At 40.6% G+C, this 21,332-nt stretch overlaps 1 pseudogene; it reads right to left on the reverse strand.

Moving 5' to 3' along the window:
• Window positions 1-5,928: 5,928 nt before the first annotated feature.
• LOC144613009 (large ribosomal subunit protein P1 pseudogene) lies at window positions 5,929-6,645 on the reverse strand (annotated as a pseudogene).
• Window positions 6,646-21,332: the final 14,687 nt, after the last annotated feature.

The raw sequence follows: 21,332 nt of genomic DNA on the forward strand, positions 1-21,332 counted from the left end.
TCTAGCTCCCGTCTAGCTTTAAGGTTACTGCAGCCAAAAATAAATATTATGCTCAGTTCATTGAATCTTCTGTTTTATAACTTTGGGTTCTCCCTTAGTGACTTTCGGAATATTGGCTGGTTTCTCAGATCTTTCAGTACTGTGAAGGGGGTACCCTTACTAGCTAACTTTACTGGAGCATTTGATGTTACTGCTGTGTGCATTGCCTACCATGTGAAAATTCATTATAAATCAGCAACTTCCTTTTCTTCATGGCTGCCTGTCTTATGTGAGTGTAGCAACATGAACAAATTTCTCAGGGCCTGGTCACTATTAAGAATCTGAACATGTGGAACCCAGAGAACACACTCTGGATTTATGGCCCCCCCTTTCCCCCTCCATCAAGATGCATCCACATGGCCTAGAAAACAGCCATCTGCCATCACTTAGAAAAATCTCACTAGTTAGAAAAATTTAGTACTTGGAAAATAGTGGCATTTTCAAACCAAATGGATATAAAAGTTCTCCTCAAAACCTCTTAAGTGCACAGGGCCATGTTCTCCGGTGGTGTTTAGTGGACACCGTCATGGCACAAGGCTATGGCCTGATATGTTATCAGTGGGATTTGATTTGAGTAGTTATCCTGCACTGTTTCCTCCCAGAAAGGTAATTGTGTCTCCCCAACCCCATCACTGTTAAAGGGACAGAAAATCTTAGAATCCAGGCACATATGACATGAAGAAACATGCTTACAGCAAATATGACCTGATGAAGTCTTCCTGTGCAGCAGCCAAGACCAACCCTCATGCACCAGATGAAATTTGTTTTCTGGATTTTTCTGTTGCCTTTTCTACTTCTTCCCCCAGGTTGCTAACACTGTCCATTCTATCTCGGACCTCTGCTATGATGTACCAGACATGGGAAATACTCAAGCTTTTAGTTCAGTATCTCCTTTCCTTTTCTCTTTTAAATGAAGGATAGAGAGGTATAGTGAAAAAGTGTAAAGCACTTAGAATCATATTAGTCTGAGACCCAATTCCTCCACTCATTGGTGGACTCCCAGTTCTTATTTGCTTAATGAAGGTAATACTTATTACCTACCTCTACTTATCACCCAGAATCCCTTACAGACAAGGACCATGCATTATTTATTCTTCTTTTTATCTTGCAGTACACAGTACATAACATGCAGTAGATCCTTGGCAAGTGTCTGAGCAAAATTGAACTGACTTTATACATAATTTTACATGTATCATGACATGTGGAGTGTTTGAGCTAAAAGAAATTCAAAGACCTCTTCAGTTCACTGGTAGCAAATAGGAACTTCTCACTTCTGTGCTAAATGGTCCAAACAGGCACTGTTTTCTTTCCAGCTGAGTGTCTTTTTTTTTTTTTTTTTTTTTTTCCACCTGAACTTCACAATCTTCAACAAAGTTCTCTGGAAGGCCACCACCATTTGACTGAAATTATCACTGGAGGGAAAAAAAATTTTAGGTACAATTCTGGATTGAGTTCAACTTCTACTTTATGAATGAAGAAACCTAGACCTAGGGAGTTGATATGATTTGCAAAGGTCACAGGACTAATTGCAGAGTGAGTTGGAACTAGAATATAGGTCTCTAGGTTCTTTATCCAGTGCTCTATCTACTACATAACATTTGTGTTCTGATATAAGTCTCAGTGCCTTCCAGCTAGCTCTGGAGGAAATGTCTAGCAAGGACAAATGAATGTGGGAGAGGTAGGTATAAAGGAGGGCCTTAGAGTCAGGTAGCTGTCTCCCTGTCAATTCAGAAGGTAAGTTATTCAGCAACTTTCACTGAAGGTCTCTTTCAGGCAAAGGTGCAAGGCCCCAGAGATCTAGATGAATGAAATGAGGACTTTGCCCCAGGACTTATAGACCTGTAAACAAACAGTGAAAAATAAAACAGGATGATACGTGAGCTAACAGAGATATGCTTAGAGCCCTCCAAGGGCCAGAGGGCATGACCCAGAGAAGTCAAGTATGGCTTAACTGAGGAAGTAACTTCTGAGCTGATTCTTCCAAAAAGAGTTATAGTTCTGCAAAGCAAAGAAAGGAAAGGGTGTTCCATCAGAAGGAATGGTCTAGAAAGAACTTGGCACATAGAGAGACTAGCAAAAAGTTCTTCATGGAAGGAACATCAATGTGTGGTAAATGGGGGAGGAGAGGGGAGGAAATTAAGGGCAGTGTCAGGCAAGGGACCTGGAGAGATAAGCAAAAGCAATCTTCTTTGAAGGAGTCTACAAAGGGTGACAAGACATTATGTAAACAATTAAAACATAGGAGAGAATGATCCAGTACTTTTCAGACCACCAAAGGAAGTGCAGGGGAGTCAGAGAAGGCAGACATGATTTCCCACTAGGGGTTACAGAGATTATATCACTGATTAGTCAGGCAGGGTTAAAAGTTAAAATCCATTTGAATTTTTTGGGATTCAAATAGAAGTTAAAGATCTGCAGTATAATTACATACCCAGTCATGTTCTTTTTGGATCATATCTTTAACTTAATGAACCAGATCCTAAATCCCAACACACTGCCCAGTGGCTTCCCCCTTCCCATTATATAACATGTTGTGTATTTTGTTCACCATTCTATCGCCAGCACCTAGGACCATGCCTGGAACCTAATAGGTATCAAATAAATATTTGTAGAACCAGTCTTTCAGTTGATGTGTTTCAACCACATACACTAGATTTTTCAATGTCTTTAAAATACCCTGTCTTTGGGGCAGCTGACTGGCTCACTGTGAAAAGCGTCCAACTCTTGATCTCAGGATTGTGAATTCGAGCCCCATGTTGGGTGTAGAGATTACTTAAAAAAATAAAATCTTGGGGCGCCTGGGTGGCGCAGTCGGTTAAGCGTCCGACTTCAGCCAGGTCACGATCTCGCGGTCCGTGAGTTCGAGCCCCGCGTCAGGCTCTGGGCTGATGGCCCGGAGCCTGGAGCCTGTTTCCGATTCTGTGTCTCCCTCTCTCTCTGCCCCTCCCCCGTTCATGCTCTGTCTCTCTCTGTCCCAAAAAATAAATAAAAAAAAAAAAAAAAAAACAAAAAAAAAAAAACGTTGAAAAAAAAAATAAAATCTTAAAAAAATAATCCTGTCCTTTAGTTGCCATTAGTATGACTGTATTTGTCATACATCTAGAGTTCTGACTTAGAAAATATGGTGACAAAACTCATAGACACAACATAAGAAAGCTTCATTCTCGTTGTCAGAAACTCCCTATGCCAGGGGAGTATTTGGGAAGGAGGTGGGAAGAGAATGTAGTCTTGTGTAGAGCACACCATTTCTGGGCTGGAGGCCTCAGCCGCTCCCTTCTGCATGGTTGGCTGCCCATGTAGTCTCAGACCAGGGCAGCCCTTCCATCTCGTTCTTTGCTCGCTGAACACACAGGCTTGGGAGTCTTGGATGAAAGACTTAGATGAAAGTAGAAAGCATTAGCATCTTGGAAAGGATGTAGCTGGGGTGCTTGTGGCCTCGTTTGGGTCTTTCCAAACAAGTTTCTGGCTCTTCTATTGGGAGAGGAAATCTTCCACATCTGCAGAGATGAAGGAGTGTGTTGTTACAAACTTAGCATCTTCCCAACACTCCTTGAAATATAACATTTAATATGCTTGATTATCACTATCAAATGGATCATCAGTGAAAACCATTACCAACCCTATAATGTTCTTCCTTTTCTCCTCCTTCTCTCCTTCCTTTCCCCCTCCCCTTTTTCTTCTTCTTCACCTTATTCTTCTCCCTTTCCTCCTTCTTCTCCTCTCCTTCTTCTTCTGTCCTTCCATTTTTGTTTAGTTTTATATTCAAATGTCAAAAATACTGGATGCGCATAGACTTATTTGTTTGTTTGTTTGTTTGTTTATTGAGTTGAGGAAGAGGCTTGTGTTGTATCCTGTATCCTGACTTTTCACAGTTTATCTCCATCTCCTGGAAATTTTTGCATCCCTTCTGTATTTAGAAAGCAATAGAGAAGTCTGTCTTAATGGTTTCACCATTCTCCCATTCACCCAAAATATAACTCCTTAGAACTATGTCCTCCATTTCTCTCACCACTTCATTCTTTTTATTTTGTATTTTTTAATGTTTATTTTTGAGACAGAGACAGAATGCGAGTGGATTAGGGGCAGAGAGAGAGGGAAACAGTATCGGAAGCAGGCTCCAGGCTCCAGCTGTCAGCACAGAGCCCAACGTGGGGCTTGAACTCACAAGCCGTGAAATCATGACCTGAGCTGAAGTGAGACACTCAACTGACTGAGCCACCCAGGGGCCCCCTCTCACCACGTCATTCTTGAGTCCTCTTAATACTACCCCAAAGTATTCTCACATGTATCTCCTCTCATCTGGCACCTTGACACTCTCAATCTGGGTTGTTCCAACAGCTTCTTAACTGACCTCCTTGACTCCAAGATCTAATCAGACCAGCCTTTGCTCTACTCCCTAAATCATGTTAGACTGTGACACTGTCTTCCTCTGAAGTCATGGGCGACTCCTCATCATATAGGGAATAAAATACAAAATCTTGGGCATGCTACTCAGGACCACACTGAGTCTTGACAGTGCTTTACCAGCCAACCTGTGGAAATGAAAAATCAGTAACAGGAAAAATAAATTTATAAAATAAACCAGATATATTACATAAAAAGTGTTGCCCAAAAATCCACTGCAAAAAAAATATGTGAATACATGTAAATAGATAGGTAGGTGTGTGTGTGTGTGTATATATATATGTATGTGTATGTGTTTGCACAGTGTGTGTGTGTATATATATATATGTATGTATATGTGTTTGCACAGTATTATTAAGGTTTCTAGGCAAGCCCATAAAAGTCTATTGAATATATAATTGTAGGCAAACTACTATGCATGTGCAATTTTTTAAAAATTACTTAGCAATGCCAATAAATACTACAGGAAAATCACTAAAATTTTAAATTATTTTTAAGAAATAGATCTTGACTACTGGCTCTTGGGGTGACACGATGGACAGACAACTCCACTTGTCTTAATAAGTAACATTAACTACATGCTTACAATATGCCAACCCATGTTAGAAGACCTTTGCAAGCACTAGCATTTCAAGTATTTGATGTCACAACGACCTTATAAAATAGGTATCATTTTCCCCACTTAACAAACAAGAAAAATGAGTCACAGGGAAGTTAAATAACTTTCCAAGGTCACACAGAGAGTGGTAATGGAGGAATCTGAACTGAGGCAGTTTGGTTCCAAAGCTCTCAATCTGAATGACAACCCTAGATTAAGAACCACTAGAGAGTCCTCTGGAAGAGGCAGGGCCAGTTAATAGTGCGGGATGCACAGGAAGTGTCTAAAGCTGACAGCAAGTGACTGGCTAGGGGCAAAGCTGGGTAGTCAGAATTGGGTACTGGGTATATGACATTTTCTTAAGGTCATTTTGATGCTAGTGCTATTTTGACATTCACACTTAATTCATTTCTATGAAGAATAAAGCATTAAACTTTCAACTTTTAAAAAATCATCAAGTACTCTGTGCGGTAGAAACTGATCCTAATGACAGGATGAATTGAGTCTCATCAGCGGTTCAAGACTAGAGCTGGAGTCAGAGATGTGGTGGTAGATGATGAAGCCTTAAAATGGGGTAGGGTTGTCACACACATTTGTTCATTTTCTTTTTAAGTGATTGGCTTGATAATTTAGGATTACAGAATGTCCATGGTGTCAAAGTGGTCTCAAAAAAAGAAAAAAGAAAAGAAAAGAAAAAAGAAAAGAAAAGAAAAAAGAAAAGAAAAGAAAAGAAAAGAAAAGAAAAGAAAGGCTCTACTTCAAAAAAGGACTTGCAGGAGGAAGAGGTTAAACAGTGAGTGCTAACCACAGCCTGCTTTGGGCAGAAGCAGAAGGAAGCCTCAAGCCAAGTAATGGAAGGAGAGTCTCTTTCTGTTCTGGTTGTCAGAAAGGGCAAAGAATCAAAACATCACTTTTGCAATGGATGAGTTTACAAAATTGCAGGAAGTGTGACAAGACTTAAAAGACAAGACACATTTTTTTTTAAGAGTTCAGCTTTTCTCTGAACAGGTTACAGAAGAGGTTAGTCAAAAAACCAAAGCCCATGTCATCATCAGACTCTTCCGATTCTTCTTTCTTTGCTTCCACCTCCTTCTCGCCAGCTGGGGCAGCGGTGGTGGAGGGGGTGGGACCTCCCTCTGGTGCAGCGCCAGCTGCTGGGGCAGGTCCACCAGCCCCTACACTGCAGATGGGGCTCCCGATGTTGACACTGGCCAGGGCCTGCCTTTGCAAACAAGCCTGGCCAGAAAGGTTCAGCATTTACACGTGATGCTTCAGTGAGGGCGTTGTTATCCTCTGTGACTGTCACCGCATCGTGGTACAGGTTGAGGGCTGAGGAGATGCCGGCGAGCTGTGAGAAGGAGGCTATGGGCCGGTGAGCGCTGAGCGGGTGCTGCTGGGCACAGTGCTACTCACCGGATGAAGTGAAGGCCTCACCCCAACACACACTTAGCTTCCCCAGAGAGACCCAGGACCTTAGTGGCAGCTGAGGAAAGGCAAGACATATTTGTTAAACATCTTTGTACAGTATCTTTTTGCTGTGGAGGATTTCCCATCTGAAAATTGGGATTACTTGAGAAAGTGGCATCACTTCTGGTATTATCCATGGATTAAGACAAAGTTTTGTGAGAGAACTAGGGTACAGAGCCGGGTTCAATTCTGGGCTCTACCATTTGCCAACTGTATGTCTTCAGGCAAATCTCAGCCTCTCTGAACCTCATTTCTTGCTTTCATTGATTAAAAGGGAGTGATAAGATTACTTAAGTCTTGAAGTTGTTGTGGTCCTTGAATTGTGCCTCAGCTAGTCAGCATTCAGTGAATATTTATCAAATGGCAAGAGTGGTTAGTAGCATTACAGCTGAATATTTTATTTTGCTTTTCTCTATTTCTTAAATTTTCTACCATAAACATATTGCTTTTGTAATTAGAAACAAAAACATATTATTTTATTTATTTGTTTGTTTGTTTGTTTGTTTAAGAAAGAGAGAGAGAGAATCCCCAAGCAGGCTCATGCTCCACACAGAGCCTGATGCGGGGCTTGAACTCACGACCCTGGGATCATGACCTGAGTCAAAACCAAGAGTCACCTATTCAACCGACCAAGCCACGCCGGTGCCCCAAAACTTATTCTTTAAAAAAATTTTTTTCAACTTTTATTTCTTTTCAGAGAGAAAGAGAGAGAGAGAGCAGTTGAGGGGCAGAGAGAGAGACACACACACACACACAGAAACCAAGGCAGGCTCCAGACTCTGAGCTGTCAGCAAAGATCCCGACACAGGGCTTGAACTCACAGAGGCCAAAGTCAGATGCTCAACCGGCTGAACCACCCAGATGCCCCTAAACTTACTCTTTTTTAAAAATGACAGATGCAATTTCTCACATTTTCACATTTGCTCTCCCCACCTTTGTCTCCTTCATGTCCCTTTCTACTATATATAAAAACGGGTCCTCTCCACACAGCAATATTCAGAAGATGCTATGAGATGTCAGTTATCTCTATACTCCATCATGGCTTTAAGGGGGTCAGCTCAGTGAACCCAGACCTGCAGCAAGGCTGAGATCAGTGGTAGTTCAGTGCCATGGTTGCTCTGTTCTCTTCATTACACATCAATCTCCATCCTGCCATTCCCTCAGTCTCTCAGTCTGCTGGATGCTCCTAGCCCCTGCCAGGCCTTAGGGAGCTCCATTTTTTTTTTTATTCTACTGGTTTCATTCATTCAGTACCAAGGCCTAGAGACAATGACAAGATGTAGGAGCCAAGCCTCGCATTTGGTCTTTGGAAACCAAGGAGAGTGTGGGTGAGGGTATTAAATAAAGCAAAGTTCTGGCAGAAAACCAGCTTCTAATCTTGAAGTATCCCCTGGTTCTCTTCTTTGTAATTTTAGGTTTGTGGGTCCCAGATCTCCATATTTGCCTTCTGGAGCTGCCTTAGCAATAAGAAAAGATATTCATCTTTTTAAAGCTGAATTACACCAGCTCCTGAAACATTCTTGCATCAGGAAGCATAACCAGGGGACTCTGTCACATTTGAAGCTACCTGGTCTGCCCACGCTCTCATGCAGTGGGCTTATTCTCACACAGGGAGGTAGGGGAAGAGCCTAAGGGCCAGGATCTTTCTGAGTGTGTGGCCTTTTCCGGGAGTACAAGGTATGGTTCATCAGCTTCCTCTCAAAAGCCACTCCTGCTTGCTGGTTCCTATTTCAGCAAACATCACTGCCATCCACCCAGCTGCCTAGGTTAGAAATCTAGAAGTTGTCCTTCACCACCCCCACCCCCATTTCACATCCCATGTCCAATTACTGCTTTAAGTGGCCCTTGAAGTCATTTGCTTTTCTCCATTTCTGCTGCTAGTTAAGACAACCATGCCCTCCTGCCTCTATAACTGGTATCCCCCAGATAGGATAGTTGTTTGAATGCTTGATAGCCCCAGATGACATCTAGAGAGGATAAGGAACATGTAAGGATCACACAGGCAGTGACAGCAGATTCAGAGAAGAATCCAGGCTTTCTGGTCCCAAGTTAAGCACTGCTGCTGGAAACTATTTGTTCACTATATAGTTGACCTTTCAACAATGAAAGGGTTAGAGCCAACCTCCCACACAATTGAAAATCTGCATATAACTTTTGACTTAAAAATTACTAGTAGCCTAGAAGCCTTGTTGATAGGATAACAATCATTTTTTATACTATGGTATTATAACTGTACTCTCACAATAAAGTGAACTAGATAGAGAAACAAAAATGTTATTAAAATCACGAAGAAGAGAAAATACATTTATAGTACTATAGTACTCTATTGACAAAAAAAAACTGCATGTAAGTGAACCTACACAGCTCAAACCTGTTGTTGTTCAAGGGCCAACTGTATTGTTTTGTTTTGTTATTAGGTTTATTTATTTATTATGAGAGAGAGAGAGCGTGCGCGCACACTTGTGCATGCTGTGAGCAGGGAAGAGACAAAGAGAAAAGGAGAGAGAGAGAGATTCCAAGCAGGCTCTGCACTTGTCAGGGCACAGCTGGATGTGGGCCTTGAACCCACAAATTGTGAGATCATGACCTGAGCTGAAATCAAGAGCCAGACGCTTTACTGACTAAGCCACCCAGACCCCCAAGGGTCAACTGTATTGTATTGAGATCTTGATTGGTGCTAGACAGATTAAATCATTGTCTCCCTCTGGGGTTTCTCCAGTGTCACCTCCAGGGGTGACTTCCCATGTTGGATTATGGTTTTCAGCCTAATTTATGTCCACATCACTCCTGTACATTCTCAACTGCAGATAGAGTAGGGCATTTCTTAGAGCCCTGCCAGCCCTCTCATTCCAGCATTCTCCAAGTTGGCTTCTGCATGGTCTACTCACAAATAGCTTGTGAGCTAGTGAGGCCAACAGGAAATACACACATTGAAGCACTTCTCCCAAAGAAAAGATTCTATGTGAGTGCAACATTTAAAACACAAAGTGGAAGGACGCCTGGGTGGCTCAGTTGGTTAAGCCTCCAACTTTGGCTCAGGTCATGATCTCATGGTTCGTGGGTTCGAGCCCTGTGTCGGGCTCTGTGCTGACAGCTCAGAACCTGGAGCCTGCTTCAGATTCTATGTCTCCCTCTCTATCTGTCCCTCCCCTGCTCATGCTCGCTCTCTATCTCTCTGTCAAAAAAATAAACATTAAAAAAAACCCACACCAATAAATGGAAATGCTTCCCTCTAGCATTTCCATATAGGAAAGGGGAACAGGAAAGGTGATCTGGTTCAGCTTTCATTCCTAGCACACTCCATAACTTCTTGTCAAGTCAATGTTCAGAGCATGATAGGTTCCCCAGTGTGCCCAGGATTCCAACTGATTCATTTAACACAGGTTACTAAGGGTATACTATGTGCCAGACATGGTGCTGGGTGCACAGAACACAGTGCTGTATCACATAGACAAATATCCTGCTTTAGGGGACGTTATAGGCTAATGGAATCTGACCTAAGCTATTACCTAATTTTCTTTTAAATATATTCTTACCTGGATATCATCTTTATAAATTTCAAATACATGATTATAGAATCATAATATTCTAGGAGATAAGAAGGAGATATTCATTTAGCCTAGTGTCTTTCTCCCCTTAGCTAATGCTTAAATCCCTTTTACAATACCATTGTCAAGTGATCATGTGGTCATTTGCCAACAATGGGATTCACTACCTCCAAGGTGATCTATTTCTAAACAGCACAAGGAGTTACAATGTTCTTCCCTATATCAAACCAAAATTGGTTTCCCTAAAGTTTGCAGTGCATTCTGGCCTTTGGGCCTACACACTCAAGACAGTCTCTTCTGCTCTGAGTTGGCCTTGGGTATGAAAGTATGGTTACTATGTCCCCGAAGCATTCTCTTCTCCAGACCAAACATCTCCACTTCCCCATAAATACGGTTTCAAACTTCTTCTCTAGTCAGACGGCCAACAGAGCTACTTCTTCACGTTCTGTGAAAGCATGAAGAGCATCTTACATAAACAATATTATTTGCCTTGATTCTCCCATGTTAAACTCAGAGATCATGTGACCATAAAGCAAATTTCTTCCAACCCTGCAATACCGCATCTCATCCATAATTCTGCAGATAGATTTGAAACAAGCAGGCTAACTTTATTATTCACAGACCAGAGCAATACTATTGAGTTGTCAGGATTGTTGTATTAAAAGTGATAATGAATGTTAAATATTTCAACAAATATTGATGTAACACCCATCATGTACTGGACGCTCTGCTAGACTCTGAGTATAATACAGTCCTGAAGATGATAGGGAAGACCTTTACCTTTATGGAGCTTACAGCCTAGAGACTGAATATGAGCAGCTCTCCAAAGCCATATGGTTTAACCTGAAGCCAAGCTCAAACTCTCCTAGAAGGCGGTTTGAGTTCTCCCTTCCACTGACCTAAGCTAGAAGCTCAAAAATGGTAACACTGTTATGATTATCATCATAATGAACATAGATATAACCACATTAATGCCAATAAAACCTTTGGGTGTTATAATTTCCTTATGAGAATAATGCTTTTAGAAAGAGAGCAAAGACCATTCATTTCTTATGAATAATAACCATTATATCTCAGATTGTCTCATTTTCTCCTCCTAGAAACCACATATTTCCTATAAATCAAGGAGTTTTATAATAAATGATCTGAGTTAGCTTCCACACAGTGACTGTTTATTCAAATCTGGATTACTTGAGCAAACCGAATGAGAGATTCTAGAATACAGAACAGCTTCATCAAGGAAGGTGCAGCTGCACTTACAGGTACAAAGCCAGACCCCCTTCCCCCTTCCATCTGTCTGCTGGAGCGATTATCCTGTCTGTAAAGTCGTCTTCAGCCATCTTCTTACCCAGCACGCTATGCATGACACAGTGTGCTTCCAACATCAAAGAGGCTTTCAGCTTTTCCAAAAGCTGTGTCTTCAGTTCCTTATCATTTTATATCATCATTTGTTCAGCCTTTGGTCAAGCAACTGATAGAAATGGAAGAGTTATTTATTGTAAAACATATAGTCGCTGTATATTTAAAACCACTGATCTTCCTGTTTCTCTGTTACCATCAGATAATCCACCATCTTGGGTGGGGTGAACATGAAACCACCACATAGTATCTCACCAGGGGAGGGGAGTGACCACAGGATGTCATCATCTGTGTCAGAAGAGTGGCAAATATTTAGCAAATATCTCACATTTGCATATCTAAGAAGTGCTCCACGTCCACACCATACTGCTGAAATAAGAGTTAAAATCTTTTTCATTAAGCCTCCTCCACTGACCCTATATGCTGACAAGATTTTTTTTAGTACTATTTATGTTTTGGTGTATTAATCATACTAATATTTATAGTGACTAATACTTGTTATCTACAATTAGCCTAGCATCCTGCTTGGCATGTACTTTATCTTGGTTAGTCCTTACAGCAATCTTTTGAGGTAAGAATCTCCTCTTTTTTCATGTGAAAAACTGGTTCAGAGAGGGTAGGTGGCTTGCTCAGGCTAATTTAATTAATAAGTACAAGTGCTAGGATTTGGGCCCAGTAGAGCGCTCATTTCCTTTTACTCCTTTAACCCACCACCCCAAACACACGAATCCCAATCCAGAATAGAGGGTGCCACGCTCAGAGCGTCCTTCCTTGCCTACTTGTTCACTCCCTCCCATTGTTTGTGTCCTTTTCTATCCCCTGCGTAGGATTTCAGTTCCTGCAAGGGAAAGAGAAGTCATTAATCTTTGTGTTCCTCTCCAGAGACCACAGCATAGTAGCTCTCAATAAGTACATTTTAAGTGAAAACACACACAATGCTATCACTAGAACTCCTGACTCCTACTTCAAAATTATAGAAAGGCTTGGGAATGCAAGCTGGTGCAGCCACTCTGGAAAACAGTATGGAGGTTCCTCAAAAAACTAAAAATAGAACTACCCTACGACCCAGCAATTGCACTACTAGGCATTTATCCACGGGATACAGGAGTGCTATTTCTAAGGAACACATGCACCCCCATGTTTATAGCAGCACTATCCACAATAGCCGAAGTATGGAAAGAGCCCAAATGTCCATTGATGGGTGAATGGATAAAGAAGATGTGGTATACACACACACACACACACACACACACACACACACACACACACACAATGGAGTATTACTCAGCAATCAAAAAGAATAAAATCTTGCCATTTGGAACTACGTGGATGGAACTGGAGGGTATTATGCTAAGTGAAATTAGTCAGTCAGAGAAAGGCAAAAATCATATGACTTCACTCATATGAGGACTTTAAAAGACAAAAGAGATGAACATAAGGGAAGGGAAACAAAAATAATATAAAAACAGGGAGGGGGACAAAGCATAAGAGACTCATAAATATGGAGAGCAAACAGAGGGTTACTGGAGGGGTTGTGGGAGGGGGGATGGGCTAAATGGGTAAGGGGCATTAAGGAATCTAATCCTGAGATCATTGTTGCACTATACTCTAATTAAGTTGGGTGTAAAATTAAAATTAAAAAATAAAATTAAAAAATAAATTAAAAAAATAAAATAAGTTTAATTAGTGTAGGTGCTACATTTATTTTAGTTTTAATGTATTATTCAAAGTAATTACATGTCAAATGATATGGAGTTTATATATTAAAATTATTTTTGATATGGGGAAGCTTTATTATTTTAAAATTAAAAACAGATTGATCATTAGATTAAAATATTATTATGAAACAATTTTTTGAGAAATCTTAAATGTTTTATAATTCCAAAAATCATTTGATAGTCAACAAGTTGCTTATTATTGGATTTACTTCACCTTTTGTAAGTTTGTTGATAATCAATTTGCGTTTAGATGGGAGTAATTCTATTATGTCTCAATTTTTCATGCATTTTACTTAATACTTTAAACTACACTGTTGATTTATGGCTCTAGGATGAAACTGACCTAGATTTATGTCACAATGTATTTATAAGAGAGGGAAAATATTTTCATCAATGCAAAGGGTATTGTAGTGGGACTAATAATAATAAAATACCCAGTAAGTAGCATCAAATCAAATCAAATCAAATTGCTCAGGGTAAAAAAAAAAAAAAATTACAGAAAGGCTTTCATTTTGAAATTAATAATGAATCAAAGCATCTTATTGAGGCTGTGTGATAGTAGCCATAGTGACTAAACAATAAAACTGCGTTTTTTATTGCAGCTCCAAACTGCACATCCTTCAGCTGTCTGAAGCCACTCGAGAGGATAAAATCCTCTCATCCTTAGTGTGACCCTCAAAAGTAGTTGAGCAGAGACATGGATGGAAGAATTTGCTGCTCTGCACAAATAGAGAAGTTTCCCCACACTTACAAGAAACTGGTGGGACTCATTGTGCAGAACACATGGGAGGAAAGCTCTCCCCTTTATCCAGGGTTGGCCTCACTTGGAACACTTGTAGATTGAGAAACAGAGTTCTTGGCATTGATATTTAAGACTCTGACACCTGAAAGTCATCATTCCAGTTGGAATGGGAGCAACATGGAACAAATAGGTGTACAGGGATCAGCAAGCCAGGAAAGAAAGACTGACATGGCAATAACAACTCTCCACATTTATAGAGTGCTTCCTGTGTCCCGGGTGCTTACTTACATTATTTTTGTTAATATTTACAACGGTCTAAGTGTAGGTTCACTTTAAAGATGTAGAAATGAAGCTTGGAGGAGTTAAGTAACTTGCTAAGTCCTCTTTGTAGGTAAGTATAGAGCTGAAAGAATTGAACTCAAGTCTCTATGACTCCAAAGTCTAAACTCTCAACCATTCGTGCTAATCATTAACTGCACTTGCCTAACCGTTGAATCTGTTCTTGGTGACCAATAATAGAGGCTAAATACTAGACACACTGCATTTTATTTATTGCTTTATTTAAAGCTAAATGTATAGTTCTCATTCTGTAAGATGAATGCTGTCATCCTCAATCTTTTAGCTGTCAACATAATCCCAGGCTACCAACCTTCTCTAAATAAAATACAGGGACATCTGGACTCAGTGTCTTCAAACTGACAATTTTACTGAAGAAACTGATGCCCAGAGTGGGCAGACCAGATAAGCACCAGCCGTTACAGACTTGAGTCTGATGAAAAATACTACTTATTTCACTTACATTTGTAGACTGTATTATGGCTACCAGGCAAGTCATATGTATTATTTTATTTGATCCTATGGAAAATTATGAGGAAGGTAAGGTAAGTAATATTATCTCTATTATACAGAAGGTGAGAAGACATGCCCAGAATGATTACCCTACTAAGTTCTGGTCTTGAGACTCCAAATCCCCAATAAATGAATTAGCTCTTTTAACCCTTCAGTAATATAGATGCAACTGTGCTCAAATATTGACTCTACCACACATCCCTCAGAGTTTTCAGTTTTCTCCTCTGTCAACTAGGAGATGAGAATGTCTGCCTCACAAGATTGTGAAACTAGATGAAGTAATGTAGGTAAAGCCATTTCAATAAAGTAGTGAACAGAACAGATGCAGATCCTGTTCTCATGGGCCTTCTAATCTGGAGTTAGGAGGCAGGGAGTGAAAAACAAACATTCAATGATTACACACTTAACGGTCAAGTTACAATGATCGTTAGTGTTATAAAGGGGAAAGATAGAACACCATGCAAGTATACCATAGAGTGAGCCAGCCTGCTGTGCGGCTGAGGGAAGGTCTCCCTGGGCAGTGACAGTTAAGCTGAGACCTGAAGGATGAGTGGCAGTTAGTGAGGCGGTGTGGGGGGGTGGGGCGAAGGTACAGAGGGTGTTCCAGGCATAAGGAGCTGATTACCGATGAAGAAGCTTGGTGACCTTGAGAATCAAAGAAATGACTTCTGTAGTGTAAGGAGCCCCAGGAAGAATGATGCAAAAGGGTGCTGGAGAAATAGGCGCTGGAGAAATAGGCAAACTCCAGGCCATGTGGAGCCTCGCATGACAAATTAAAATTTTGAACTTTAACCTAAGAGCAATGAGAAATGATCAAAGAGCTTTAGACAAGAGGCAACATTAAATTTGAGCTTTAAAAAGTCCATTTCTGGGTTGCCTGGGTGACTCAGTCAGTTGAGTGTTGGATTCTTAATTTCAGCTAAGGTCATGATCCCAGGGTTGTGGGACCTAGCCTCACATCCAGTTCTGCACTGAGTGTGGGGCCTGCTTAAGATTCTCTCTCTCTCTCTCTCTCTCTCTCTCTCTTTCTCTCTCTTTCTCCCTCTTTCTCTCTCTCTCACCTTCTGCCCCTCTACTCCACTTGCACTATTTCTCTAAAATTAAAAAAAAATTTTTTTAAGTTCAGTTCCAAACTAGGGGAAGTCGGGATCTTTTTAAAATCTTTCCTTTCTTTTTTTATTTTTCTTCATTAAAAAAAATTTTTTTTAATGTTTATTTGTCTTTGAGAGAGAGAGACAGACAGAGTGTGAGCAGGAGAGGGGCCAAGAGAGAGGGAGACACAGAATCCGAAGTAGGCTCTGAGCTGTCAGCACAGAGCCCAATGTGGGACCCAAACCCATAAACGGTGAGATCATGACCTGAGCCGAAGTTGGAAGCTTAAATGACTGAGCCACTCAGGCACCCCTCCTTTCTTCTTTTAAATAAACACTTCTTTAGTACCCCTTATGTTGCAACAGTGATATAGACTGCGTGTTTGAAATATAAAATGAAAAGACTTAGACCCTGGGCGAGTACCAGCTCTTCCCTTTACTACTTTCAGGATCTAGGACAAGTCACCTCAAAGACTATCTCTGCTCTTGCCACCTAACATGGTTTCTTCTCTTTCTAAGGAAAGTTAACCTCCAAATCTTAAAAGTGCATTGAGAAACAGTGTACACATTTCTGGGAAGCTCATTTATTTATTGTTTTTGTTAAACATGTATTAAGCATCAAGCATGTGCCCAGCATCATATTGGGTACTGGGGGTACAGAGATGGATAAGATAGAGACGCTGCACTTTAAGAACTCACAGTTTGGGATAGAGGTAGGTGAGACAAACAAATAAGTAATCATTATGTTGTACACCTGAAACTAGTGTAACGTTGTATGTCAACTACGCTCCAATTTTTTAAAATTTTTATTTCTTATTTTTTAAGTTTATTTTTTTATTTATTTTGAGAGAGAGAGGGAGATAGAGAACCAGCAGGGGAGGGCCAGAGAGAGAGGGAGACAGAATCCCAAGCAGGCTCCGCACTGACAGTGTAGAGCCCGATAAGCAGCTCAAAGTCACGAACCATGAGATCATGACTTAAGTTGAAGTCAAGAGTTAGACGCTTAACCAACTGAGCCACCCAGGCTCCCAAATTTTAAAAATTTTAATGAAATAAAGAGAAGTGGAAGAAAATATATACATCCATATGTAAAAAGTAGTGACAATAAAGTAGGATCTACTACAAGAGAATAAGCAAGGAAGGAGTTATTCACAAGAGCCTAGAGTCAGGGGAAATTTTTAGTAGAGGTGATAAGCACATAGTATGTGCTTAATACATGTGGAGTAGTAATACATGTTGAACGAAAAGTTTGAGCTGAGTCTTTTTTCTCCAACTTTATCGGTATATAATTGACATATAACATTGTGTGAGCTTAAAATGTACCATGTGTTGATTTGACACACTTATATAGTACAAATAATTACCACCTTAACATTATTAAGCTGAATCTTAAAGGATGAGGGGTAGCTTACTGGGCACAATAAGAGGAGTGGGAAATGAACAAGATCACAGATACCAAAAAGTGGCTTTTTCAGATTTATCAGCAGTCAACTGGATAGGTTGAAAAGGAGAGATTGTAGGTGAGAAGACCAAGTGAAAACCTGGGGGCAATTAATCCAGGTGAAAGGTGCAGAGGACTTGATGTTCACTCAGCAGTAATGGTGGCTGTTTTCTTAGCCCTAAGTTTTACTTGGTAGTACAGCATGGCTTGTAAGTGTTGATACATCTCCTCATGAATGGATGTCTGTTCCCCTTCACAAGGGTAGAGATCATGTCACCTATTGAAATCCTTATAGCACCTAATGCTATGCTTTCTACCCCATGTGCACCCATCAAAAGTTGAATTGATGGGACACCTGGGTGGCTCAGTCAGTTAAACGTTGGACTCTTGATTTTGGCTCAGGTCATGATCTCATGGTTCGTAAGATCAAGCCACGCATCAGGTCCTGCACTGACAGCATGGAGCCTGCTTGGGATTCTCTCTCTCTCCCTCTATCCCTGCCCCTTTCTCCTCTGCCCTCAAAATAAATAAATAAACAACAAAAAAAGTTGGGTTGACAGTTGGATTCACTGAGCTGTGGTGGGAGTGGAGCAGCTGGAACAAGAGAAGTAGGGGAGGACACCCCATCTGCCCCGCACCATAGGCATTCTTCCCTCATGTAAGGCAGCATCTTAAACTCAGCCAAACCTACTTATTGTTTTTCCCCCAAAGCCTGGTATGTCCTTTCTCTTGTTCAGTTGCCTCCATCCACTCTAGCTAGAAACCTCAAGATAATATTGGAAACCAAGAATAAAGCTGGGGCAAAAAAATCACTTTTCAGGCTTTTAAGAACTATACTTTGAGGCATCTGGGTGGCTCAGTTGGTTGGGTGAGCGTCCAACTCTTGATTTCAGCTCTGGTTATGATCCCTGGGTTGTGGAATCCAGCCGCGTGTCTGGTTCTGCACTGAGCATGAAGCCTGCTTGGGATTCTTTCTTTCTCTGCCCCTCTTCCCCACTTGTGCACTCTCTCAAAAATAAAAAATAAAAAATTTTTTAAATGAACTATACTTTTTCCTCCAGGATCTTCAAAAGATCCTCTCATTCATACGTAGAAAGAAGTCAGTGATCCTAAGATTCAACAATGCCCCTTCTCTGAATCTCCCCTAAAGACACACTCACACATGTACACAAAGAAGCTCATATAAATGTATTCTCTATAAGAGACAAAAAGTGGAAGTACCCTAAAAGTCAATTGATACAACACATGTTAAATAAACTACGTTCTATTCATGACACAAAATACCATACAACAGCTTAAATGAGTGAAGTAGATCTATAGGCATTAATACAGAAAGCACTCCAAAATTGATTGTTTAAGCGAGAAAGGCAATTTGAAGAATGATAGGTCTTATATTATACCATTGGTGTGAAAAATAACCACGAATGAACCAACAACTTGGAATAGTAATTTATTTTTTATAGCTACATATATATGTACTAAATGCATAAAAAATGGTCTGGGAGAATATATACAAAACTGGTAACAGTGATTACCTCTGGGAAGGTGGGATGGAAATCAGGACTGGGAATGATGGTCCAAAAATGTTTTCTGTATTTAAATATTTGTCACAAGTGTAATAGGACATTTATGATTTAATGAAAGAATTTTTTAAGGTAAGAAAATCAGTAAGGATATGCAGTACTATTTTTAATAGTGAGAACTTTGGACTACCTAAATATCCAGCAATGGAAATATTATTAAATCAGTCATGGTACAATCCATATGGCAGAATTTAACAAAAATGTTCGTTTTTATGTTCACAGATGTAAAGAAGTTAGTGATTTATAGTTCTATGTAAAAGAAACTAGATACTGGGGCACCTGGGTGTCTCAGTCAGTTAAGGATCTGACTTCTGATCCCAGCTCAGGTCTCGATTTCAGGGTCATGAGTTCAAGCCCCGTGCTGGGTTCCACATGTGTTGGGCGTGAAGCCTAGACAGAAAGAAAAGAAAAGAAAAAAAGGAGAGGAAGGAAGAAATGGAAATAGATACTAATTATGTTCTGAATTATCCCATTTTTGTTAACAAATGCATACACAAAAAGGTTTGAGATAATTTTTTATAAAACGTTTATAGTAGTTGTGGGTCTGGTTGTGTTTTCTTTTGCTTCTTTATATCCTATTTTTTCTATAAGGAATATATATGTAATAAGAAAAATTCCATTTTAAAAAATGTAAGTGAAATGAGGAAAACTGAACTGGATGAAAGGTAAGAGGAGGAAATGCGTAATGGTGGATGGGGATAAGAAAGTAGGGAAAAGATGTTTGAAGATTTTTTAAAAGAGATTTTTATTTTCCAGAGAGTTAAGGGGAAAAATATTTTTGTTCTTGGAGTTTTTCAGTATACTTTCCAAGCCATCAAGTTCCTAAATATAACCAAAGATGATGATTTTACAAGCAAGCCAATATAAACATAGTAGATGTTTATATTTCTACATTAACAACATGGCATTGGAGCTGCAAAAGTTCTTTCGAATTCCTATATTTTATTTTTCTAAAAAAACAAGTCCCCTTTTAAAATATAACACACCCCCACCCCATTGGGGCTTTAAATTTCAAGAAAAGGCAGAGCAAGATAGCATTTAGAACTGAGGACAAAGACGGGTGGAGGAGCAGGAGGGAGGTGGGAGGTTAAGCATTTGGGCAGGAAGAGGAGGAGGAAGACTTTTGCAGAGCCTTACCTAAAAGTAGTTCTACCCAGACTTTAATGTGTATTTGGATCATCTAGGGATCTGGGGAAAGTGCAGTTCTGGGGTGAGACTCCCAGGTGAGGCCCATGCTACTGGCTCATGGACAGCTTTGAGGCCTGAGAGTCATAGAATTTGCCCTTCCACCCTGGGTGACCTGCACTTCACATTGGAAACCTCTGGCTATGACGGCTTCTTTCTTTCTAACCTAACACTGTTTTTGTCAGTATGCCAAATAGCAGAAACCTTTCAGAAAGTCATCTTACCATCTACAAGGTGCACTTTATGGCCCTGTGCATGGAAGTGAGTAAAATGGGAAACAGAAGGGGGAATGGGCAGGAGCCCCTGATACACAAATGTTATTTGTTATAAAGGGTGTGGTATTATGGAAAAAGCCCTGCACTGGTTGTCAGAAGAAGTGGTTTCATTAACCAGCTGTGTTTCTTTGTGCCAGTCATTTCTCTCCAGTTCTGCATTTCCTTTCTGTCAAAAGAATTGGTCTACATGGCTTCTAAAATCTTTTGAGCTCTGACACTTGAAGAGTCTATAAAGGAGAGCCCATATCAACAGGAGGGAAGAAAAGAAAGATGTGCCTCCATGCACATCGCTGCCAAGGATCCTGTACATGTGGTATTATAATGGAAGAATTTTCCCTTAGTCTGCCCAGATGCAGAAATGTTGGAGTGAGAGACTGGGAAACTTGCCTAGTATGAAATTCTAGTACCCTGACTTCCTGGTTTTGGCAATTTAGAGTCTTGGGAATCTGTCCCAGGCTCTGTAAAGTAAGACAGACCATGAAAACAGGCCCTCTAAGAACTTCAATGTGGCTCTGGCAGCTTTCAGATTCAAAGGTCCTCAATCCTTGGGGCACCCTCAGGTTTCACCTCATTCCCCAACACTGATCAGCAGCCAAATTCTGAAGCCACTTGAGCCCAAAGGCCCAGCCAAATGGCCCTACTGCCTTCCTGTTTGTGAAAGCCTCCAATTCCCAGCCTGTGGCCAAATCCAATTTTCATAGCAACTCAACCCTTCCCCCAAGATCACCCTCCAGACCTGAGTCTCCCAGATGCTGTGGACTCTATCTGGGCCTGTCGCAGCCAAGCCTAAGGGAATGGAACAGGCCAGATGGTAACACTTCTTTCTCTATATTTAAGATAGTCCTACCCTCAAAGTGCAGATCGCCCCAAGCTTGATAAGCACAGGGAGGGAAAGGGGCCTGCCGGGGTGAGATTACCCAGACTCTGGAGAAATCTCCCACAGCTCCGCCTCACACCTCAGCAGACCTCCACTTCTCACCTTGTTACTTACTCACAGGCCTATGACTATTCTAGCAAAGTCATCAGTAAACAC

The sequence above is a fragment of the Panthera onca genome, chromosome D1, assembly GCF_046562875.1.
Source record: "Panthera onca isolate mPanOnc1 chromosome D1, mPanOnc1 haplotype 2, whole genome shotgun sequence".
NCBI lineage: Eukaryota > Metazoa > Chordata > Mammalia > Carnivora > Felidae > Panthera > Panthera onca.